Here is a 22969-nt window from a genome sequence, read left to right on the forward strand (position 1 = left end):
AAGCAGTTTCGACTATGAAAACTTCGTGTTGGGTTCATTTAGATTGTTTTGCTGTGTCAAATCCTCACTTGAGTTCAAAAGTTCAGCTGAACCATGAACTTTGTAATTTCACAGCAGGCAGTTCTACAAATATAGTGGGAAGCGAAAAAGCATACAATATTTAAGGTGGGCTTGCTGTTTGTATGTAATCTGGTTAGGAATGAATGTACGTAAAATAGCCCTTAATTTATAGTGCATGGTAACACGTCAAGGAGAAAAGTAAATAAAACTAAACCAAACTATTCCTTGAATTACCTGACCTCCGAGGCTTCCGAGGGAAAGCACATTTGTGACTAATCATTAGTGGACGAACTCAAGCCAGCTAATCTTCTTAATAAATTGTGAAGTCTTGTATACCTCTTGGTTTTAGTGGTGGCTTTTCTGCCTGTCTGGAACAGGCAGCATATGCAAACAAAAGGGTCATGACTTTATGTATTTGTTAAAGTTAAAATCCATGTTCTCATGTAACTCAGGCTTGATTTGACCTGGTTACACAAGTGGAGGCGGAGCGAACGTTTCACAGGCATGAGAATAACGCTGTGCTTTCACTTGTCTATTAATAAACACACACGCACGCACACACACACACAAGTTCAAGAGCCCCTCATTTTGTAAGACTTGTATTTGTGCAGCTCACCTACAGAGCAAAGCAAACAAGCTAACCAACTCACTTAGGCTGTCTTTCAGCTTGTTTCCACTGAGTCCTCCATTCTGTGGAGCATGATTTCACGTTGCATCAACATTTTCTTGATTTGTTACGAGGAGATGGGTGGCTCATTGGTTTTTATGGTGTAGCATGGAAACGTGAAGAGACAACTTCAGGCAGACAGCTTGGGGCAGGGGGGGGTCAGTACGAGCAAGGTGTGTTTTTCTACAGCAGCTGTTTATTCCCCTTTATTTACCAAGGGGTTGGTCTGTGGGGTCACGAGCGGAAAGCTATGCTCGGTCATTTGTGGAAGCAGAGAGGAAAAGAGGGGGTGAGAAGGTCACGTCCTATGACGGATGGCTCCTCATGAGTTTAATGGGACCGGCTTTTTGAAAGCAGTTTCCCTTTCTTACTGACTTTTATCTTCAAGTTGCCAGGATTCTATCTCTAGCCAGCTCAGAACACTTTTTAGGAAAATTCCCCGGCGGGGATGGTCCGATGTTCTGCTGCTGCCCTCCTCCGTGTCTCCATACCGGAAGGTTCTGGTCCAGTTAAGAGTTAGTGAAACTTTTTGTTCTTTCCAGACGTAAATCATCACATAAAATTTCGTGCCTCCAGCTAAGAACCAGGATAACAAAGGGTGAGAGAGTGGAACGAAGACTGTGAATCTGGTTGACCTAGTTAAAGGTGGTCTGTCTTCCTGGGGTTATGAAGATGGAAGGAGAAGCAAGGGTCACTGCCTTTGTGGCTGGATGAACCGGGCTGCCCAGATTTTACAGCCTGGTTTCTGGTTGACTTGCCCTCCACAGTGGGACTGCGTGTCTCCTGATGAGGCCAGCACAGGAAGGAGTTGGTGGCATTCTTTTCAAGGGCTTGTAAGATAGTGAATAGCGACAGGGGGTTTTGTTCCTTCAGAAAGCATTTATGGAGAACGCCCTTCAGGGGAACGACGGGGACCGGTCAGGCAGAGGTCGGTTGGGGAAGAGAAAGAGACTTATGGGGGGAGATGCTAGAAGGTGCAAGCAGGGGATGGGGGCTGCGTCTGGTCTGCACCCCCTGGTTATGTTTGTACAACAGTAGAAGGGAATAAGGATTCCCAAGGGACAAGAGCATGCATGGCGTTGACCCAAGAATAAAACGGAGAATGGGAAAACAGGAAAGAAGTGAGATTTCTGAAGCAGTCAGGCTGAGGAGGTCTGCACAAGCTTAGGAAGGGCTGAATTTAGGGTATAAAAGCAGGGGAGGCGATGGGAAAGGGAAGATGGCATTTCAGATGCAAAAATGTCCAACTTTCAGCTCACTGCTTTGTCCTGTGATTTAGCTGCCTGGTTGGATCTCACTCTGCATTAGTTTTTAGGACCATTGCTGTTCAGGGGTCACCATAACCAATAGTTACTTGTCATCTCGGTATCATATGTTTATGCATGTATTTATCTCTGATCCTTAAATAGTCCTGAAAGATATGTGCTAGGGTCTGTAGCTTATGACTGAGGAAATTGAGGTCCCAGGGTTAAATGTCTTAACAAGTGTACCCAGTAGACAGTGGCAAGGATGGTCTGGAAGCCAGCTCTCCTGATGTGAGGCTTCAAAGAGAGAAGGATGCCACTTGAGTCCTTGGATGGTGAGGACATAAATAGCTGCCTTTGTGGATGGCCATGACCCACCAGGAAGACTGTCTGGGTCTGTGCTTCCGTGCTCTGGGATGGGTTTGGGATGCCCAAGAGATGTCCTGGGGTGACCTCCTTGGCCAGGTGCATCTCTGCTTTTTTTTCTGTAGCCACAACAGGACGAGGTTTTGAGTGTGTATTCCTGTCCAGCAGGACTTGTTAAAGAAAAAAAAAAAAGAGAGAATAAAGTTCTTTTGAAATGGATTCATTAAGTCCAGGATAATTTGTGAGACCTGTCAGTGATGAGAAGAGAAAAAGTTAAAACCAAGCTCAGTTTCGCTATGTGCATCCCACATCTATTCCATTCTCAGTGGCCTGCCAAGGTGGTGCTGAAGGCGGCTCAGTAGCTGCGTTTGCATCGTGTGATCCATATTCTGCGCCCCCCGCCCCGGAGCTGATTGGAGGTGAAGGTTGCTGAGCTCTGAACCTGGCTGCAAAAAATAAGCTATGCCATTTGGGAGGATTTGGCTTTGGGAAACTGAGTGACTGAGTGAGTGTGCAGGGGAAATTGAAAATGAAAAGGCAGGATTTAGAGGAGCTGAGAGGAAGGAGAAGCCGGGGTCTAGATAATGAGAACAGCATGGTCAAATTCATGAAGGTGACAAGGCTTTTCCACTCGTTCGGGGGGCAGTCAGTGGCCGCTTTCCCCAGAGTGGAAGGTGGTGCAGGGGAGGGGTAGGGAATGGAGAGGAGGGTTGAGGGAGACCCTCAGTTGCCAGGCTAAGCACTCTGGGCTGTAGGTTACGGGGAGCTATTGAAAATGAAGTATGAGGGAGGGAGGCAGGAAGGATATTCTCAGAATATGAACGTTGTAGCAGTGTGTAGAACGGATGGAAGGATATGAATCTGGTAACTAATTAATGTCAGACAATAATCAAATGTTATAATCACGGTTTGGCTGCCTCTTCAGCTGACACAAGGATGATCATTATATGAATAACTCATGTCTCTGCTGCCTCCTCTATTCTCAAACTGATTGCTGGTTTCTGCTCATTCACCACATATTATTTGAGAGATATTCTGTTCTAGAAGTGTGCCTGTCCCTGTCCCTCTGTCTTAGCACCGGCAGTCTTCTGCTTCCTATAGTTATTTATACGTCTGCCTCCACCACTACAGCACCTCCCGGAGGAATCCAGATTTCCAATTTGAGCCTGTTTCCTAGAGCATGCCCAGACTAAGATGCCTGGAGCCAAGGAGATCTCTATCAAAGAAAGAGCAACCCTGCCTCCTAGTTCCTGAACTTGGCTTCCAGGGTGGAATCTATTATTAAATAAATAAGGTATTAACCAAATCAAACAACTTTTAATGACCCAGAAAAAATAATTCAATTCACAGAGGAAAATACAGAGCAGAGCAGACAACTCAGCAGCACGGCTCTCAGTGGAGTCCGAGAGCACTGGTAGCAACGTGATTTCACAGTTAATCTTGCAAGAATCCCGTGCAGTTTCCTGGGGGAGATGGACTGCCCTCCAGACTTGGTGTACGTGTGCTCACAGACGATAAAGAGAGCTAGAGGTCACCCTTCTTCCTTTCCTTTAGGATGAATTGGTGCTAGGCCCTGAGGATGCGAAGACAAGGAGACCTCTCTCGGTCCTTGGGGTGGGGGACTGCAGATAAGACAGTTAATCCAGGGTGAACAGGGGTCCCACAGAGGCCAGTTCAGAGGAAGGAGCCATTAGTTTTGCTGTTAGGAAAATACAGGGATCCAGGAAGGCTGCCTGGGGGAGATCAGTTTTGAACTAGGCCTTGGAGGATGGGAAAGTCAGGTGGAATGGAGTAAAGAGAAGAGTGTTTTAGGCAGGGGACCCTGTAAGAACAAAGACACGGAGGGGCTCAGGGTGTTTTATTTGGCGGTGGTTTTGCTCTCACTTTTGCTAGAGTGTAGTTGCTTTACAGTGTGCTGCGTTAGTTTCGACTGTACAGCATAGTGAATGCTTTTAAGCAGAGGTGCTATTGGCGTTTTGGCCAGGACTGTTATAGGATGCTGCCCACTCCCTAGTTGTACAGCACACAGCTTACATCCCTTCCCTACCAAGCACCCCAGAGTGACAGTCAAAGCTTTCCAAGCATTTCCCAAGGCCCCAAGAAAGGAGTGGGTAAGGGTGTGTTCGGGGTTCAGTGCCTCCCTGCCTGAGAACCACTGGAGGGAGTGCTTGAGACTTGATTGGTGGTGTGTGGGGCACCATATTTTATGGATTCTTATTTAAGGAGGGTTGGGCCTTTGCCTTAGAGGGTGGCAATTAGTGCAAATTCTGGACAAGGGGAAGACCTGGTCGGAGGGATCTGGTTTTATCAAGATCATTCTGACCTCAGGGGTGAGGGTAGATTAAAAGAGGCAGAAGCTGAGATGTCCAAAGTAGTTGCTTCCTTCCCTCCCTCCCTCCCTCTCTCCCTTCTCCCTTATTTCCTTGTGGATGTATTTTTAGCAACGCACAGTTAGTAAGTTAATTGTCTGCTTTTCCTTCCATTCACTTATACATTTCAAGGAATGGAGCCTCTTTCCCCGGACCTGCCATGTTGCCTGGAAAACTGCTTTTCTGAAGTGGTTGTAAATCATCTCAACAGCCCCATACCCAGCCTTGTGTACCTATTATATGGATGACAAAACTGAGGCTCAGAGGTCTGCATTTAAATCCTAGGCTCTTATTTACTATAGTGCCTGAGGTGTTCTTGTTGGCATTTCCCTATTAATTTAAAAGAAACCAAAACACCCAGTGTGGTACCCAGGGAAACATCTCTGAAAGATGGGAATTGGTTCTTTCGCTTTGCTCTTCCTTCCGTCAGCTTTTCGGGATCCTGGAAGCTGTCTCCTGTAAGCCTCAGCACTGGGCCACCATGCTTTAGTGATCACCATTGCCTGATGTAAGAGGCCTTCAGTTCCCCTTGGGGAAAATTACTTTACTGAAAATCACTCACTGCCCTCAACATCTTTAGCCAAGATGTTCTCATTTTCTCGGAGCCAGAATAAGCTGGCAGGGTGCTAGAGTCAACGCCGGCTGGGACCCACGTGTGCTTCCGCTGGCCAGGGAGTGACAGACGAGGCAACAGCATCCTTCAACCCAGACTTTCTCCCGGCCTGATTTATTGCTCCCGTCTCTTGCTCTGGCTTTTGGCTAAGATTTCCTTCCAAAATCTTTGCTGCCGATCCAGGACTGTCCATGTGTGTTTTCGCTTTGCTGCTGTTGACGGAGAGCTTTGGGTAGATGCCCTGACACCACCCACTCTGGCCTTATCTGCAGGAGCCATCTTTACTTTGTCAAAACCCAGGTCTACTCACAGGCTCGGGTCCAAAGCCACTTCCGCCCCTTCCCCTGCTCCGGCCACAGGTGACTGAGTAGCCGGCTTCAGAGGCTTGAGGACACAGCCCAACCTCTTTGAATTCTGACCCAGGGCTCCTCGTACACTCTCTGGTCAGTTGCATCAGAGATCCTTTTTGTAGAAAAATTAAAACTTTTTAAAATGCAATAATGTTTTCTCAAGAGAACCAAAGTAACCATTTATTTTGGCTCCACAACATCAATTCAAGGAAATCTCTTCCCTCTTCTTTAAACTGTCCCTGGAGTCGGCTAGGTTTGTGCGCTCCGCCATTCACCCAGGGCAAAACCCCTTCCATCTAGCCCCTATGGATCGCATTTGCCAAAGTGGGAAAGCACTCAAGCAAAATATCTTCCCCAGAATTAGTGAAAGAGTCCTTTTAAGGATAGTTAATAAAAATCAGGCATCTCTTTTAGTGTAATTTTTCATCCCAGAAGCCAAAGTATAGCCTTGCTTTTAAGACATGCAAGCAGCAGAAGGCCTGCGCTGGGTGGGTTGAAGGTTTCCTCCGAGACACCTGGAGCTTTGGAGTCCCCACTTGGAGCAGCTTGTCTGTGTGGATGTCTGACTCTCCCTTTCCCACATAGTTCACATTTTCCTGTCATCTGAGTGTCACTCCAGCTGCATTGTACGAAACTAGTATTTTTATTTTTGACCTTTGAAAATTTTTTTTTTTCCCCTAGCGCCTAGGGACAGTAAAGCTGGACTGAGTCTTTGTGAAAAAAAAAAAAAAAAAAAAAAAAAAAATTTTTTTTTTCTTGTGTTTCTCCAAATTGCAGACTGTCTAAGACTGGTCTCAGGATTTGCTTGTATCAGCAGCTGCCACTCAATCCCTGTTCTTTAGGCTGGTGGGGAGGGCAGGGATGTGTGGTTTGAAAGAATTCTCAAGATGATTCCAATAAATACCATACCAGCTCCCTTGAGACTCTCAGGTCTAAATAGAGGCGCAACTGTTTGGCTCCTTTGAGTAAACTCATAGGGCTTTCCGAAGTTTCAGCTCTGAAACCTCAATCAAACCACTTTATAGTCTTGATTTGGTCAAAATGGTTGAACTGGTTATGTATGGGTGTTTGAATATGGCTTTATTTCAAGTTTTTCAGTCTTTCTGAGAATTCTGTAAACTTTTGCACAGGTCCTACAGTTTCTGCTTCATTGGGCTTAAATTCCTTGGGTTAACTTCGGCAAATTGTTAAGCATTTGGAGTGTCCAGTTCTTCATCTGTGCAATGGGAGGGCGTGTACCTGGCTGTGCTACGGGGACTAGGTACGTCGCCTTGCGCAGTGGAGGAGTACAGTAGGGCCCTCAGTAAGTGACTGCTATAGTGGCAGTGATATTGACAATTGAGAATAAAACAACCTGACTTTCCTTCTCTGTAACACATCCCAGTCTCTACGGGCAAGATATTCCAAGATCCCTCAAACTGTGAAGACAATCGAAGCTATTTATTGAGCTTCTACTGTGTGCCATGGTGTGGGGTTGGGGGCCTGCATGTACTTGCTCATCTCACTGTTTTGAGGCGACACTGCTAGTCCCGTGTCCGCTGAGCACATTGAGTCTGAAGAGGCTGTTAATATGTCAGTCAAGGTTCTTGCTTGCAAGTAACAGATTGATTTAAGCAGAAAAAGCTCTCAGGCAGCCCACAGAATTGCTGGGAAGGTTAGGGAACAGGCGTAGAAAACAGGCTCAGAACACATGCTCTGAGGACTACAGCCAAACCCACATTGCAGAACTGTTCACCAAAACCACTAGCCCGGGACCGTGGGAGCGGCCACCACCACTGTAGCCGTTTGGAATTTGAATGTTGCTGTCACTGCTGCTGCAACAGAAAGGATTTTTTTGTTTGTTTGTTTAAGTATTTGGCTGCGTTAAATATTTAAAATTTTGTTTAAATACTGGGGCTTCCCAGGTGGCGCTAGTTGTAAAGAACCTGCCTACCGATGCAGGAGACAGCAGTTCGATCCCTGGGTCAGAAAGATCCTCTGGCAGAGGACATGGCAACCCACTTCAGTATTCTTGGCTGGAGAATCCCATGGACAGAGGAGCCTGGTGGGCTACAGTCCATGGAGTCACGAAGAGCTGGACACAACTGAGCAACTAAGCACGCATGGGTCTTCCTTACAGCATGTGGGCTTAGTTGCCCTGGGGCATGTGGGATCTTAAGCTGCCTGACCAGGGATCGAGCTTGTGTCCCCTGCAGTGGAAGACAGACTGTTAACCACTGAACCACCAGGGAAGTCCCACAAAGAATTCTTTCCTCATCTTGCTTCATGAGTCCCTGGCTCTCAATTCTAAGCCTGGGATGGGAACCTGCTTACCCTAGTTTGGACCACATGCTCCTGCTCTGCTGCAAGGGAGGCTGGGAAAATAAGTATCTGGCTTTAGGGGAAGGGCATATTCTGTTCCAAGGCTCATTTGGTGAGGAATTCCCCCAAATGTAGGAAGGAAAGCAGACACTAGGGTAGCCCCACACCATTAAATGTCTACCGCTTTGAGAAATTGGGATTCTTCACCAACCTGCACACACCCAAACCCCCCTTACTGTAACCTTCTCTGGGTTGTGTGAAATCCTTATTTGCCTTCTCCAAGTCAGATATTTCACTGGTTGCCAAACTACCAAACCAGACCCCAAGTTCTTGCCCTCAACAGGTATTCACTTCAGTTGCTCAGTCGTGTCCGACTCTTTGCGACCCCATGAACTGCAGCACGCCGGGCCTCCCTGTCCATCACCAACTCCTGAAGTCCACCCAAACCCATGTCCACTGAGTCAGTGATGCCATCCAACCATCTCATCCTCTGTCGTCCCTGTCTCCTCCTGCTCTCAACCCTCAAAAGCATCAGGGTCTTTTCCAATGAGTCAGCTCTTCGCATCAGGTGGCCAAAGTACTGGGGTTTTAGCTTCAACATAAGGCATTCCAGTGAACACCCAGGACTGATCTCCTTCAGGATGGACTGGTTGGATCTCCTTGCAGTCCAGGGGACTCTCAAGAGTCTCCTCCAACACCACAGTTCAAAAGCATCAATTCTTCGGCACTCAGCTTTCTTTATAGTCCAACTCTCACTTCCATACTTATTTACTTAGTTCTGTATAAATATTGGTGTTCATAATAACAAAATACATGTTAATAGTGCTAAGAAAACCTTGGTACTCAAATTCATGAGAGGCACTGGAGGCTGAGGATCCCTGAAAGCACAGTCTTTGACTTACAGGGTCATTTGATGTTTGGTTGGAAAACATTCCTGAGCTGGTCTGATCCTCCTCTTTACCTGGAGAGGAGAAAAGTGCATGTGAGAAACCATCCGTAGTCACAGAGGGATTATATGACTCAGTACCCTTCCCCTGGCCTATAATCTCATAGAAAACTCTGAGGGAGAAAAGCAGGGCTCCTTCAAAAATAAAATCAAACCAACAGACAAAGCCAAATTTGGTACAACCTTTCTAGGGGCAGTTGGACAATATGTGTCAAGAGCTTAAAAAATGTATTTAATTTTTTTTTGTTTTGGAGGATAATTGCTTTACAACATCGTGTTGGTTTCTGACATACTTCAACATAAATCAGCCACAGGTATACATCCGGCCACTCCCCCCTGAATCCCCCCATCCTCATCCCACTCCTCTAGGTTGCCACAGAGCACTGGATTGAGCTGCCCACATCACAAGTAAATTCCTACTTGCTGTCCGTTTTGCGTGTGGTAATGTATATGTTTCCATGCTGTTCTCTCAATTCATTGCACCCTCTCCTTCCCCTCACTGTGCTCACAAGTCTGTTCTTCACGTCTGCATATTCATTGCTGCCCTGAAAATAGGTTTATCAGTACCATCTTTTTAGATTCCATATGCATACGTTAATATATGTCCATCGACAGATGAATACAGAAATTGTGGTACATATACACAATGGAATATTACTGAGCTATAAAATAGAATGCATTTGTGTCAGTCCTAATGAGGTGGATGAACCTAGAGCCTGTTATACAGAGTGAAGTAAGTCAAAAAGAGACAAAAATGTATTTTTGATTCACTAAGTTCATTTAGAAATCAAGCCTGGGGAAATGTAGACAGAGGTGTGAAAAAAACTTATGTTCTGGGATATTCATAAGAAATAGGGTAATTTATGCTAGAAAAGTATTGATCCTGATTTTTTAAAATACATGTCTTTACTGACATATGTTCAGACAAAAATCCAATTAAGAAATACAGCAATATGTCAATTGTGAGATGTTTAAAATTTTTTTGTACTATTTTTGAGATTTCCAGAACATTCTTCAGTAAAGGTGTACTTTTTCTATAATTAGAAAACAATTTGTATTACTTAAAAAATTCCATCAGATCATCTTCAAAGAAACCAAAGAGAAAAAAAGTTAAACCAATTTTCAGGGGGGCAGGGCTGCTCTATCCCTAGGGGCCATCTGGGTATAGGGCAAATTAAAACCTTAAAGTTTAAAGTCAATCAGTTTGTCTTCATGGGCCCTAAATGGGGAAAACTTCAGTCATTTCCCTTGCCTGGCACTCTTGTGGTCAGAGAATGAAATCCAATCGTGGGGTCAGTTGGGTTTATACATTCCATGGCAAACCAATTTGGCCATTTCTCTGCATTTCCCAAAAGTTCTCTGACTTCCTAGACAGGAATTGTGAACACAGGGAGACCTTTATGCTGGTTCCTGCAGCACATCTGGTTTACAGCGTGTGCCAGATGGGCCCCCTTTCATCCGGAGAGAGGGGCAGGAGGGGACACAGGAGCCTCTGTAGGTCCACGGAACTTCCCCAGTGGAGGCTCTGGTTTTTGGTGAGGTGTTTCAAGTTAAGCTGTAAATGTATAGTGTTGGAATCCCAGTATCCTTTAACTTTAGGGGCATATGCTTTTTATTAGATACTGCCCACCTGGCATTTAGGTTCGTTGCTCAGCCCAGAGATGTTTTGGGCAAGCTATTGGTTGGCTTGTGACACCATCATGCATTACATGAATATTTATTAAGCATCTAGACAGAATGCTGACTTTCTAACCTTAATAGCCTCAGTCTGTTGTTTGGTCTATACCTAGCCTATGATCACACCAGACTTTCCATCACCTTGAACATGCTAGTAGTAGAGTTAGCTGCTAAGTCGTGTCCGACTCTTTGCGACCTCATGGACTGTGGCTTGCCAGGCTCCTCTGTCCATGGGATTCTCTAGGCAAGAATACTGGAGTGGGTGGCCGTTTCCCTAAACAATGCCCATGTTTACAAGCCTAAGAATAGTGAAAGGAAAGATACTGCTGGAGGAGAGTGGCTGAGAAGAGAAGGATAAGATGGTTGAGTGGCCAGTACCAACAAGGCGAGAGAAATAAAAGAAGAGTGGGGCTGGAATGCAGGTGCCGCTGCAGCCGTGTTGGGCTTTGGTGAGTCCACATCAAGTGGACTGTCTCTGCCCACTGCTGTCCTTAAAGATTCTTCTTTCATTCCTTGCAGAAACTTGGGGAAAGGAAGCCAGACACGTTCTCCCCATTCCCTAGTTACCACCAAACTCTTTTCTCTTACCCCAAAGGCCTGAATATTTATACTGAGCACTTTCCTAGACAACCAGCCCAATGGGACCTGACCAACCCTCATGTCACATAACAGGACATTTCTCTTCGTCCAGAAACCAACCAACCAGAAGCCTAATCACTGAAATGCTCACAGTTCTCTAGAAGAGTGACTCCAAGATTTCTCAAGAACTTAACATGAATATAGAGAAAACGGTGCTTTGAAAAGTCGTTGGCTTACATGCTTTGTGCCATTCTTCAATTAAAAAAAAACTAATTTGTATATACTTTAGATACAGGATCTCTCAGGGTGCAAGCAGGAAGCATGGTTTGAATTAGGAGACTTAGGGAGATGACCACCTATAGAAGGGTAATCAGGGTTGAGGAAGCTGGAGACTTAGGGAGATGACCACCTATAGAAGGGTAATCAGGGTTGAGGAAGCTGGAGACTTAGGGAGATGACCACCTATAGAAGGGTAATCAGGGTTGAGGAAGCCCATGAGGAAAGTTGAGGCACCGGAGACTAGCAGCAGTGGACATTCATCACCACTTCTGGGCCTAAAGGGGGAAGAAGAGGGACCAGTGTAAGTGGAGATCAGGGAATGTAAGAGACTTCTTGGAGGGAGCTGGCGGGAGCCACAGACTCAGAGGGGTGGAATCTCTACCAGATCCAGGGTTCTAATGCAGAATAGGAGCAGGGAAGAAATACCCTGACCTCTTTCTCCTCTCACTGGCTAATTTCCATTGACCAAACCCAACCAGAAGCCACACGGTCTAAGGGAGAGTTCAGAGGAAGAAGCTAATACAGTCCCTAGTGATCAGCCTCCTGGTACACAGAATTGAGCAGAAAAAAGTAGATAGTGGACTGAGTAGGGCAGGGCACAGGTACTAACTCTCTCTTACACCCAGAATACAGAATTATTCAGAGCATCGTTTTCCATCACTCTTGCTAAATGTCATTTTATTGGTCAAACCTCCCAAGAGTTGTGGGTTTTTTTCCCTCCCACAAATACTTTCTGAAAGTCATGGCTGGTTATCCCTGTAACAATATATTTTCATTTATTGAAAAATATTTATTGGGTATGTAGGTACCAGACACCATTGGGAAAGGGCCCACATTTGCCCCCCCACCCATCTTTCACATTCATGGGGATCATTTCACCTCCAGTTTTTTCAACAAGTAATCCTTTCTGTTTGGACCAGTATTTATATAACCACATCAACTTAATTTTTTTGGTAAATCTCAGTTTTGTTTGACTTGATAGTCTGTCCTGGACAACTGAACCCCAGGCATCTCTGAATCTAACAGAAATTTGACAGGTTTTTTTTCCTCAAGTAGAACTCAAGTTGTTGGTAGTCCTATATATGTATTTTTAATGAGGAGACAGTACTTTTGGTTTTGTTAAGAACTTTCAAAATAGAACTAAGATGAAATAATAAAAATAAATATAAAATAAAAATCAAAAAGTCCTTTTTTAGAGTCTACATCAGCAGATTTCACGGTTTTTGACTGCAGCCCACAATCAGAAATACTTATTGTATCCCAGCCTAGTTTCATGAAACAATAAGCACCATTACCTTGTTTGAAGCATCCTATTACTTTCTTTTCTATCCTATACTGTTTCTTTAAAAAATGCCAATAGTAGCCCACTAATTGATTTTATAGTGTATTAGTGGGTTGCACTCTGCAGTTTGGAAAACATTGGCCTACATAATTTCTTGAAGCTTTTTTCAAAACAGACCCAGCACTGGAATCTGTATTTCAAGGGTAATTAAGATGTCCTAAATGTCTATTTCTTTTAGCCATGATCAGATGTGCCAATTTCACCACTTTTCTTTGATTTTAAGAGCTGCAAGCTGGTCTGAGCAGCAGCTCTCTGCTCTCTGTGGGAGAGTCCTGTGTTTACTGTCCGTTTGGCTTTCTGGGAAAGACTGAAGGCAGGAGGAGAAGGGAACGACAGAGGAAGAGATGGTTGGCTGGCATCACTGACTTGATGGACATGAGTCTGAGCAAACTCTGGAAGTTGGTGATGGACAGGGATGCCTGGCGTGCTGCAGTCCATGGGATCACAAAGAGTTGGATACAGCTGAGTGACTGAACTGAACTGGCTTGTGATTAGAAGTGACTGGCAATGGGGATGAGCAGCTTACCAAATCATTTTTCTAAACACAACCAGTGTTTTTGGCTTGTTTATTTTAACCTGAAGAAATCTGTTTGACTTGCAGTTTGGGGGAGAAAGGCTTTACTGCAAAGATAGTACAGGTGGTCCTGGGTGGGCACCTGACTCATTGCTGAGGGATTGAGGGGATTTAGATGGGAATGGAGTGCTCTTCCACCACCAAGACGACATGGGAGGGGGCCAGGGAGTGAAAGTCAGTACTGCTGCTCATCAGGCACTTAGGTGTGTTGCGTGTATGTGCATGCTCAGTCATGTTCAATTTTGAAACCTCATGGACTCTAGCCTGCCAGGTTCCCCTGTTCATGGAATTTCCCAGGCAAGAATACTGGAGTGGGTAGCCATTCCCTCCTCCAGGGGTTCTTCCCAACCCAGGGATCAAACCTGCATCTCCTCTACTGGCAGGCAGATTCTTTACCGCTTGAGCCACCTCACATTTAAATGTGTTAAGGGCATTAGTTCTTACAACAATCCAGTGAGTAGGTATCATTTTCTTCATTCTAGGGTGGAGGGAGTGTTATTGCCATTTAGACAGGAGGAAACAGAAGTTCAGAGAGGTTTCATGATTTCTTAAAGCTTCCACAGGTAATGTAGAAGGCCGAGCTAGAAATCAATTTTATCTCTTACTTGTAATAGTATAATAATTCTTTTGTCTTTAGTCTGGAAAGAAGAGTAGGTAAAGAAAATCCTTTTGCCCTGGAGCATTAGATGTGTGGTTTAGGGGTGGGAGTTCTCATTCAGTATCTGGGATTGCCTTGGGAAGGATGCCATTTTTTGTGACTTGATTTCTTGGTTAAAATTTAGAATTCCAGGTGTAACACAAAGAAATAATTGGAAATTAGAGGCAACTAATGTTATCATTCAGCTTGATAGTAAAAACAACACACTTCTAAGAGTCGTTTAGACTGTCTTTATTATTCCTAGCATGGGCTCTATGAAAATTTTTTTAAAAGAACATCCAGTTCCAAATAATGTAATTTGAAATACATTTGATTTGTGAACTGGTGAATTCATGGATTTAATGTATACAAAATATGACGGCATGTCTGATTGTTCCCTGCCCCCCCCACCCCCGCCAGTGATAATTTATTATTCATTTACGTAGCTGGGAACAGAGAATTGGGACCTATGGAAAGAAAGCAACATCATGGGCTTCTACTGTAATAGAGTAGATTCAGAAAAGAGGGGGAGAGGGCTGCTTCAAAATTTCCCAGAGACTGGTGTTGAGACTTTCAGAAAGAAAGATGTAGTAACAGACTTGATAGGTTGAGAACCAAGAAGGAGTCAGCATATATATTAAGGATACTGGGACTTTTAGCCAATTTACAGACTAAATAATGTTAACATATTTTAGGCTAAAATAATGTTAACATCTTATAGGCTACAGTAGTATTAGCAGGCATTGTAAAGACCTTCTCCTTTGAGACTTTGCTTAAAAGAGCCAAAGCAACAAGTTTATAGTCGAGATCAGAGATCAAATACATCTTTTGGTACTTGGGCTTTTTCATTTTCTTTATGTGATATTGTTACAGTTATGTTTAAGTGAATTAACTAGACATTTTTAAGCCCAGTGGATATTTGTCTGTTCTATATAAACATCAGTGAAGTATCTCTCTGGGTTTTAGCTTTCCAGGACTTAAATTGTCCATGAAATAACTGTTTTGCTCATTACATTAACCAAAAAAAAGCAAGGCAGATCCATTGATAGTTATAACTTGAGATGAGAGTTAGGATAGGGCTCCTTTTGACATGCTGCTAAGTCACTTCAGTCGTGTCCAACTCTGTGCGACCCCATAGACGGCAGCCCACCAGGCTCCCCCATCCCTGGGATTCTCCAGGCAAGAGTATTGGAGTGGGGTGCCACTGCCTTCTCCACCTTTTGACATATGTGCCCCCAATTTAAACATGGGTTGTAAAATTACCAAAGTAATAGAAAGAAGATAAAGAAATCACATAATGCTTATATAGATAATACAAGTTCCAAGTTTGTGGATCCACAGAGTTAAATGCTTATAGTGGCCTGGGAAGTTACTTGTATCCTCAAAAATCCAGTGGCTCTGGAAACTTCTTATATGTTGCTACTCAAATGCCCAAAAGATTTGTGATCAAAGGGTTAAGGCCATGATTCTGTACAGACACTGCCTCTGAAAATGACTTATAATGCCTTTCTGATTAGTTGTTGGCTTTGAAAACAAAGATATTTCCATTAGATTTGACCCATTAAGGAGAAAGAGAGATGGTAAGCATCCTTCTAGTGTCCAGCCCAGACTTTCTGTCTTGGGGATGCACCATCTTGATTCTCTTTTTAAGCTGCTGTTTGGAAGCCAGAGACGAAGGAACCAATATTCTATTCTCACCAAAGTTAATATTAAGAGTTAGGTACGCTTAATAAAATTACTGTGGATGGTGACTGCAGCCATGAAATCAAAAGACGATTGCTTCTTGGCAGGAAAGCTATGACAAACCTAGACAGTGTGTTGAAAAAGCAGAGACATTACTCTGCCAGCAAAGATCCATATAGTCAAGGCTATGGTCTTCCCAGTAGTCATGTACAGGTGAGAGAACTCGACCATAAAGAAGGCAGAATGCCAAAGAATTGATGCCTTCGAACTGTGGTGCTCCTGAGAGTCCCTTGGACAGCAAGGAGATCAAACAAGTCAATCTTAAGGGGAATCAACCCTAAATACTTGCTGGAAGGACTGATGCTGAAGCTGAAGCTCAAGTATTTTGGTCATCTGATGTAAACAGCTGACTCATTGGAAAAGTCCTTGATGCTGGGATAGATTGAGGGCAGAAGGAGAAGAGGGCATCAGAGGATGAGATGGCTGGATGGCATCACCAACTCAATAGACATGAACTTGGGCAGACTTTGGGGGATGGTGAGGGATAAGGAGGCCTGGCATGCTGCAGTCCATGGGGTTGCAAAGAGTTGGACACGGCTGGGGGACTGAACAACAACATTCCCTGGGTAAGCCACACTATCTGAAAGATGGGCTCTGGATTCTCCAAATAGGTTCCGTTTTCTTCCCTATCTTGGTTCATGTGTAGGGAAAAGGACAGAAAACCAGGTTTGGGGTCAACATGAAGAAATGCTATGTAGATTCAAACACAAGAGTGATTAGAAGAGCCAACTCCCATTAAACAGGATTTGCTCTCTTCCAACTGGACATGCATAGGAATTGGTTTTTTAAAAAAGTATTAACTTATTTTTTTTTCCTTCAAGCTTAGCCAGAGACCTCATGGAGGTCTAAACTCAAGCCAAGCTTGATCTGTTTTAATTCAACCACTGTTGATTTATGGCTTAGCAAAAAATGTCTGAGAATTTTTTTAAGCTAATTTTTTTTTTTTACCCTAACTTGACTCTCTCACATCTCAAATACTGTTGAGGGATATTTCTCACACTTTCAAAAGACAAAGCCATCTTTGGAATGGAAAGGAGCTCTCAGAGCTTCACATCCCAGTAAAGGATCCTGTGATCATTTTTATACAAGTAAGAACAAATACATTGGAAGGGCCTATGACACTTTAAGTATGTTCGTTTGATTCCTCTTGAATAGAGACAAGAATAGAATCAACCCAAGACTAAAGGGGAGATGCGGGCCGGGGGGAGGGGGCCCGGGCTGGGAGCATTCTCAGAGTTGGTGCCAGCAGGAGGGAAACAAAAATTCCTCTTCTTTCTTTTACCCCCTTCCTCTTCTTACCACCTCCCCCATTCCGAAAACAACCTCTCCTAAACATTGTCCAGATAGAAAACCCATAGCGGGTTTTCTTCCCTTCCCAGCTCTGGAATGGGTGTTGTTACACTATGTGAGTAGAAATCAGGCTAATAAGCAATTACCAACTGTGAGGAGAAAACCAACACCAGGTCACTCATCCGTTCCAGCTCTAACATTTTATGGGCCTAACCCAGTTCACAAGGAGCCATCGTTTCTCTGCCTGCAGTAGCACGCAGCCTGTGCTGCATGGCTTAACCATTCACCAGCTATGAGTTTCTCCCTGTGTGAGCATCCATCTTTCCTGTAAGACTGTAGGCTCAGTGAGAGGAGAAACTGATCATATATTTTGTCTCCTTTCCCACAGCTGTGACGTTCAACCAAACATTCACACGAGTCCAGTGACCATCAGAGTCTTCGGCCTCAAAGAACGCACAGAAGGAACAAAGGTAAAAGATGTCTTTCTTCCTAATGCCGAGGCCGAGCTAAGCATATATAAGTGCTGATAATTGTATTGCATTCTTTGCGGGGAATCTTTGAGAAGCAGGAAAGGGCATTCTCTGCCATCATGTATTTGTGCAGAAAATGCTTATATAGCAGCTCTGCTCATGAAGGTTAATATATGTCCAGTTCTTAAACTGCCTTGGCCCAGACCTAGAAATACTGATTTTACTTCTAATGCTTTAAATTCCTTTCGTGGTCTTAGTGTTTCAATTTCATGCCTACAATTAACTCCTCAGAGACCTGCACCACATCTGTGCTGTATGTTAGCTTTCTTGCCTCAAACATCATCCTGGTTGCATATCAAGTAATGGATTAATGGGCAAGAAATAGGCCCGGTCATGAAAACAAATGAAATAATGGCCCAGAATCGTGCTGAAATAGTAAAAAAAAAAAAAAACAACAACAACAACAAAAAAACAAAAAACCATCCAACTCTTGGCATATAGACTTTTTGCCAAAACATGATGCCAGTGTTAAAAGTGAATTTATAAGGACAAAATAGCTGATGTTTATTGAGCATTTATAGTATTCCATATACTATGCAAAGCACTCCATAGCTAATTGTCTCATTTAGCACTGAGAACGATTCTAGAAGTTGTTACTGTTTATGATTAGACACTATTGGTATTAAATGTGTGCCGCCAATATTCAGTGTGACTCATGTGGTCCTTACACGGGTTGATGATATCTTGTACTATGTGAAGATTTTGTAGTGTTTATTATATATCTCATCGGCGTTTTTTTTTTTTTTTATGTTAGTTGCTGAAAGAAAAAGGTCCCTAAAACTAGTTGCATAAAGAACAAAAACATTTATCTCTCTTTCATGTAAAAATCCAGGAAGCAGGTTTCAGATTGGTTGGTGGCTACACTCCACACGGCTGTTTAGAGACCTTGGCTTCTGTATTTTTTTCCCTATCATTTCCTAGCTATGGCCTAGAGTTAAGATATTAGACCAGTAATGACATATATCATTTCTATTTAACTTTGGAGAAAACTTAGTTGTATAGGCTATAACTTCATATGACTTCAAAGAAGACTAGGAATTATATCTGCTGGCCAGCGAGGTGTTTGGCTACAGTTCTATCACTTTGAACAAGGGATGAATAAAATTCAGTAAGTAGCTCACTGTGTCCATCACAGACTTCAGTAAACACACTGTAAGCAATTAGAGAGCTAAGTCTGTGTCTTATTCACATTTGTCCCAATGGCAGGGTAAAACACCTGCTACAGAAATAACAAACACTTGACTCATGTGCCAGATTGCCTGACTCTGGTGCCAAAGGCAGACATCACTAGTCAGTCATGAAACTCTTTCCTGATACCCTGGTTATGCCCTCAGAATCTTCTGCAATACAGTGTCTCTGGAAGCCACTAGCAATCAGTGGGAACTGACACATGATTTGAACCCTATTAGCCATTCCTGATTGTAGGTGTTCAACTATTGAATAAAAAGAAGAAAGAACCATACTAGTTTCCCCCTTATTTCTTGAAAGCAGATATGTTAGTTTCGTGTGGTATTTTAAAGTATGTCTCCAAATTCTTTAATATGCCTTTCTTCGAAAGGTGGAGTTAAATTCCCCTCTCCTTGAATGTGGCCATTGGTGACTTACTTCTAACAAACCAAATAGGGCAGATGGATGCTATATGGCTTCTGAGACTGTCATAAAGGGATACCTTCTACGGGGTTGGGTATTTTCTCACTTTCAACTGCTCACTCTGGGGGAAGCCAACTACCATGTTGCAAGGACACTGAAGCATCTGTGTGGAGAGGTCCATGTAGAGAGGAACCTCTGGCCAACAACTATTATCAGTGTGTCAGCTGTGTGAGTAAGCCACCTTGAAATGGGATCCTCCAGCTTCAGTCGAGCCTTCAGCTGATGTAGCCCCAGTCATTATCTGACTGCAGCCTCATGAGAGACCCCAAGCCAGAATTGGCCAAATGAGCTACTCCCAAATTTCTGACCTATAGAAACTATAAGCAATAACACATGGTTATTGTTTTAAGGCACTAAGTTTTAGGGTGCTGCTGCTGCTGCTGCTAAGTCGCTTCAGTTGTGTCCGACTCTGTGCGACCCCATAGATGGCAGCCCACCAGGCTCCCCCGTCCCTGGGATTCTCCAGGCAAGAACACTGGAGTGGGTTGCCATTTCCTTCTCCAATGCATGAAAGTGAAAAGTGAAAGTGAAGTCGCTCAGTTGTGTCCGACTCTTAGCGACCCCATGGACTGCGGCCCACCAGGCTCCTCCGTCCATGGGATTTTCCAGGCAAGAGTACTGGAGTGCGGTGCCATTGCCTTCTCCATTTAGGGTGCTGGTATATAACAAATAATATGGACTGATAGATAAATGAAGAAGGAATGCATAAAATAATTACCTTCTCAGAATGGGAACTTACGCAACGTTGGGAAAACTAAGACCAGGAGGGACTGGGCTTGAAAATTAGATCATGGAAGGGATGGAGGAGCAGGTTAGTAGAGGACCTAGTTCGTGGGGTTTGTTGGAAGCTGAAACAGGAAGATGGAGCAAGCTCCCTCCTTGCAGATTGGAAGGTAGGGGCATTAGGGTCATACAGCAGGGTGGGTGCTCACCCTTGATCAAGGTGGCCTGGACAAGGACAGGTGACCAAATGCCAGGAGTTGTTTTAATAGTATCTGTAGTGTCTGAGGGTGCTAATGGGGGAGCAGAGGGATGAAGATTTTATGATTATTTTTTGCTTGTTGGAGTGTTGTTTCAGTGACAGCACCTCCTCACTTGGACTAAATCAGGAAGGGGCTCATCTTCATGACACGTCTAGAAGGATGCTGAAGGAGGAATCAGTTGGTTCACAAGAAATGGAAACTCAACAGTTATTCTGTGGCTTTCCCAGCTAGGTAGAATGCAGGAGCGACAATAGCTTGAATTTCTTCATTTTGATCTGTGAAGAGACTCCAAGGTACTCCCAAATCATACCCATGTCATCCCTTCCCACATGGCCTTGTCACAGTCACCCTAAGTGCTTCTGACGTCTGTGGTCCCCCTAATGCTGTCCCAAGATCCCGTCCATCCACACAGCGTGGCTGCAAAATGCCCCTGCCTCTCCCTTCCGCACAGTCTAGGTTTCCAGTCTGATCATCCCTTAGACTCCGCCTGCATCTGTGTGCCCTAGTGCATGGTTTAAACGTGCACAGAATTTACATACAATTAATGCTGCTTTAATTTTTTAAAGTGAAAATGACAATGATATGATTATGCTGGAAAGCAAAGTGTGTGTGTGTGTGTGTATGTGTGTGTGTGTGTGTGTGTGTGTGCTGGGGAGCTGGAGGGGTATGCTAAATCATCCTCCATAGTAGAAAGCCAATAGATAATCTCTAACTTGAGAGAGTCAAGAAAGTGTACTATAAGCATGCTGTTTACAAAAACACAGTAAAATATGAAAAATAGTTGAAAAGATAAAAAGGAGTTGCCTCTGGGAGCAAGAATTGAGAATGGGGAGAGGTGGACCTTTTTATTATAAACACAGTAGTATTATACTATTTGTTTTTTAAATCAGTATGATTCCAATTTTGTGTGACTATACACACACACATATACACAAGTGTATATAAATATATGTATATATCTATGTATATACACACATTATAGATAACAATATATATCATATAAATATTACATTGTTTACCTACATCTATGCACATTACTATAGAAGATAGCTTATAAAAGTCAACTATGCTCTTTCTTGGGAGGGGAAGATTAGGGTTGTAGATAAGTTTTAGCCTCAGTTTTGGCTGTCATCTCTATTTTCAGAACTAACTGTAAGGAAGATACATTGGTCTATCATCATAATTCTTTAAAGAGGGAGAGAAAGAAGAGACCGGAAAAGACACCTTTTGGGGACGTAAGAGATCTGGGTTCATGCCCAGCTGCACCACTAATTCCCTGTGATCTTAAGCAAATGACCACCTCCCTGGGCCCCTGTTGATGCAGCTATAAAAGCATAATTGAACTGAACTCTGAATGATAGCAATGCTCAGAGCTACCATTATCTAGGACTTATTATGTTGGTGACCCTGGGCTAAATGCTTTCTTTACACCAGTGGGTCTCAGACTTCTCTGGGCTTGGGAATCACCTGGGGGCTCTTTGGAACACAGGTCACTGGGCCCACCCTCAGGATTTCTGAGTCAGTGGTCCCAGGCTGAGGCATGATAACCTGCATTTCCGACAAGCTGCCAGATGGTGTTGATCCTTCTAATCTGGGGACCACGCTTTGAAGACCATTGACTTATATTAATTCATTTAAGATTTACAAAGACTCTGTATGATGTTATATCCCCAGTTGTTGGAGAGGTCAAATAGCTAAGGTCAGAGCTATGATCTGAACCCAAGACTATTTAAACCTGAGTTCTTCCTCTGATCATGGAACATACAGCTTTCAGATTCCTATGTCTGTAGCTTACAAATGACAAAACCCTAAAGAGTGTCACCCAGAGTGAAGTGAGTGAGAAAGAGAAAAACGAATATTGTATATTAACACATATAGGTGGAATCTTAAAAAACAGTACAGATGATCTTATTTGCGAAGCAGAAATAGAGACACAGATGTAGAGATCAAATGTATGGATATCAAGGGGGAAACAAGGTGGATGGGATGAATCGTGAGATTGGGATTGAAATAGATAACGAATGAGAATCTACTTTATAGCTCGAGGAACTCTACTTGGTGCTCTATGGTGACCTAAATGGGAAGGAAATCCAAAAAAGAGAAGGATGCATACATACGCCTGATTTACTTGGCTGCACAGCAGAAGCTGACACAGCAGTGTAAAGCAACTATATTCCAGTTAAAAACCAAATGACAAACCCCACACATCCAAGACCAGACCAAAACTTTCCAGAAAAATCCCAAGGTGATCCTGAGTATGTGCAGCTTCTGCTGGTGGTGGATGAATGGGTGCTGAACCCAAGAGCACCCAAGGGAGAATGAGGGACCGTGGAATGACTGGGCCTGAGCAGGCTAGCAAAGGGATTAAGATCTCATTAAGGCATCCCCTCACAACTGACTTGAACTTTCTTTTCCCTTATCTTACCATTTTATTTGGCATTTTCTGGGTCCCTAATCCACAGTCATCTGGGTGGTTAAAAAAAAAAGTGGAAATGAGCTTTCTTCAGTGTTGACATTTCTTTCAAATTCATGACGATTGTGGTGTCCCCAGGAATGGTTATTTTCGTCCCTTTCTCCCTAGCGTGAATTCTCAAGTAAGTAGCAAACGATTTCAAATGCATGCCGACCACAGTGGACAGCTGCCAGCAGAGAAGTGAAAATAAACTGGTGACAGGAAGTGTCACAGTTCACAGAAAGGGCAGGGAGGATATACTGGAGCAAGCCTATGACACTTCTGGGTCCACATGCTGAAAGGCTTACCCAGACCGG

This window comes from Ovis canadensis, chromosome 22 (assembly GCF_042477335.2).
Source record: "Ovis canadensis isolate MfBH-ARS-UI-01 breed Bighorn chromosome 22, ARS-UI_OviCan_v2, whole genome shotgun sequence".
Taxonomy (NCBI): domain Eukaryota; kingdom Metazoa; phylum Chordata; class Mammalia; order Artiodactyla; family Bovidae; genus Ovis; species Ovis canadensis.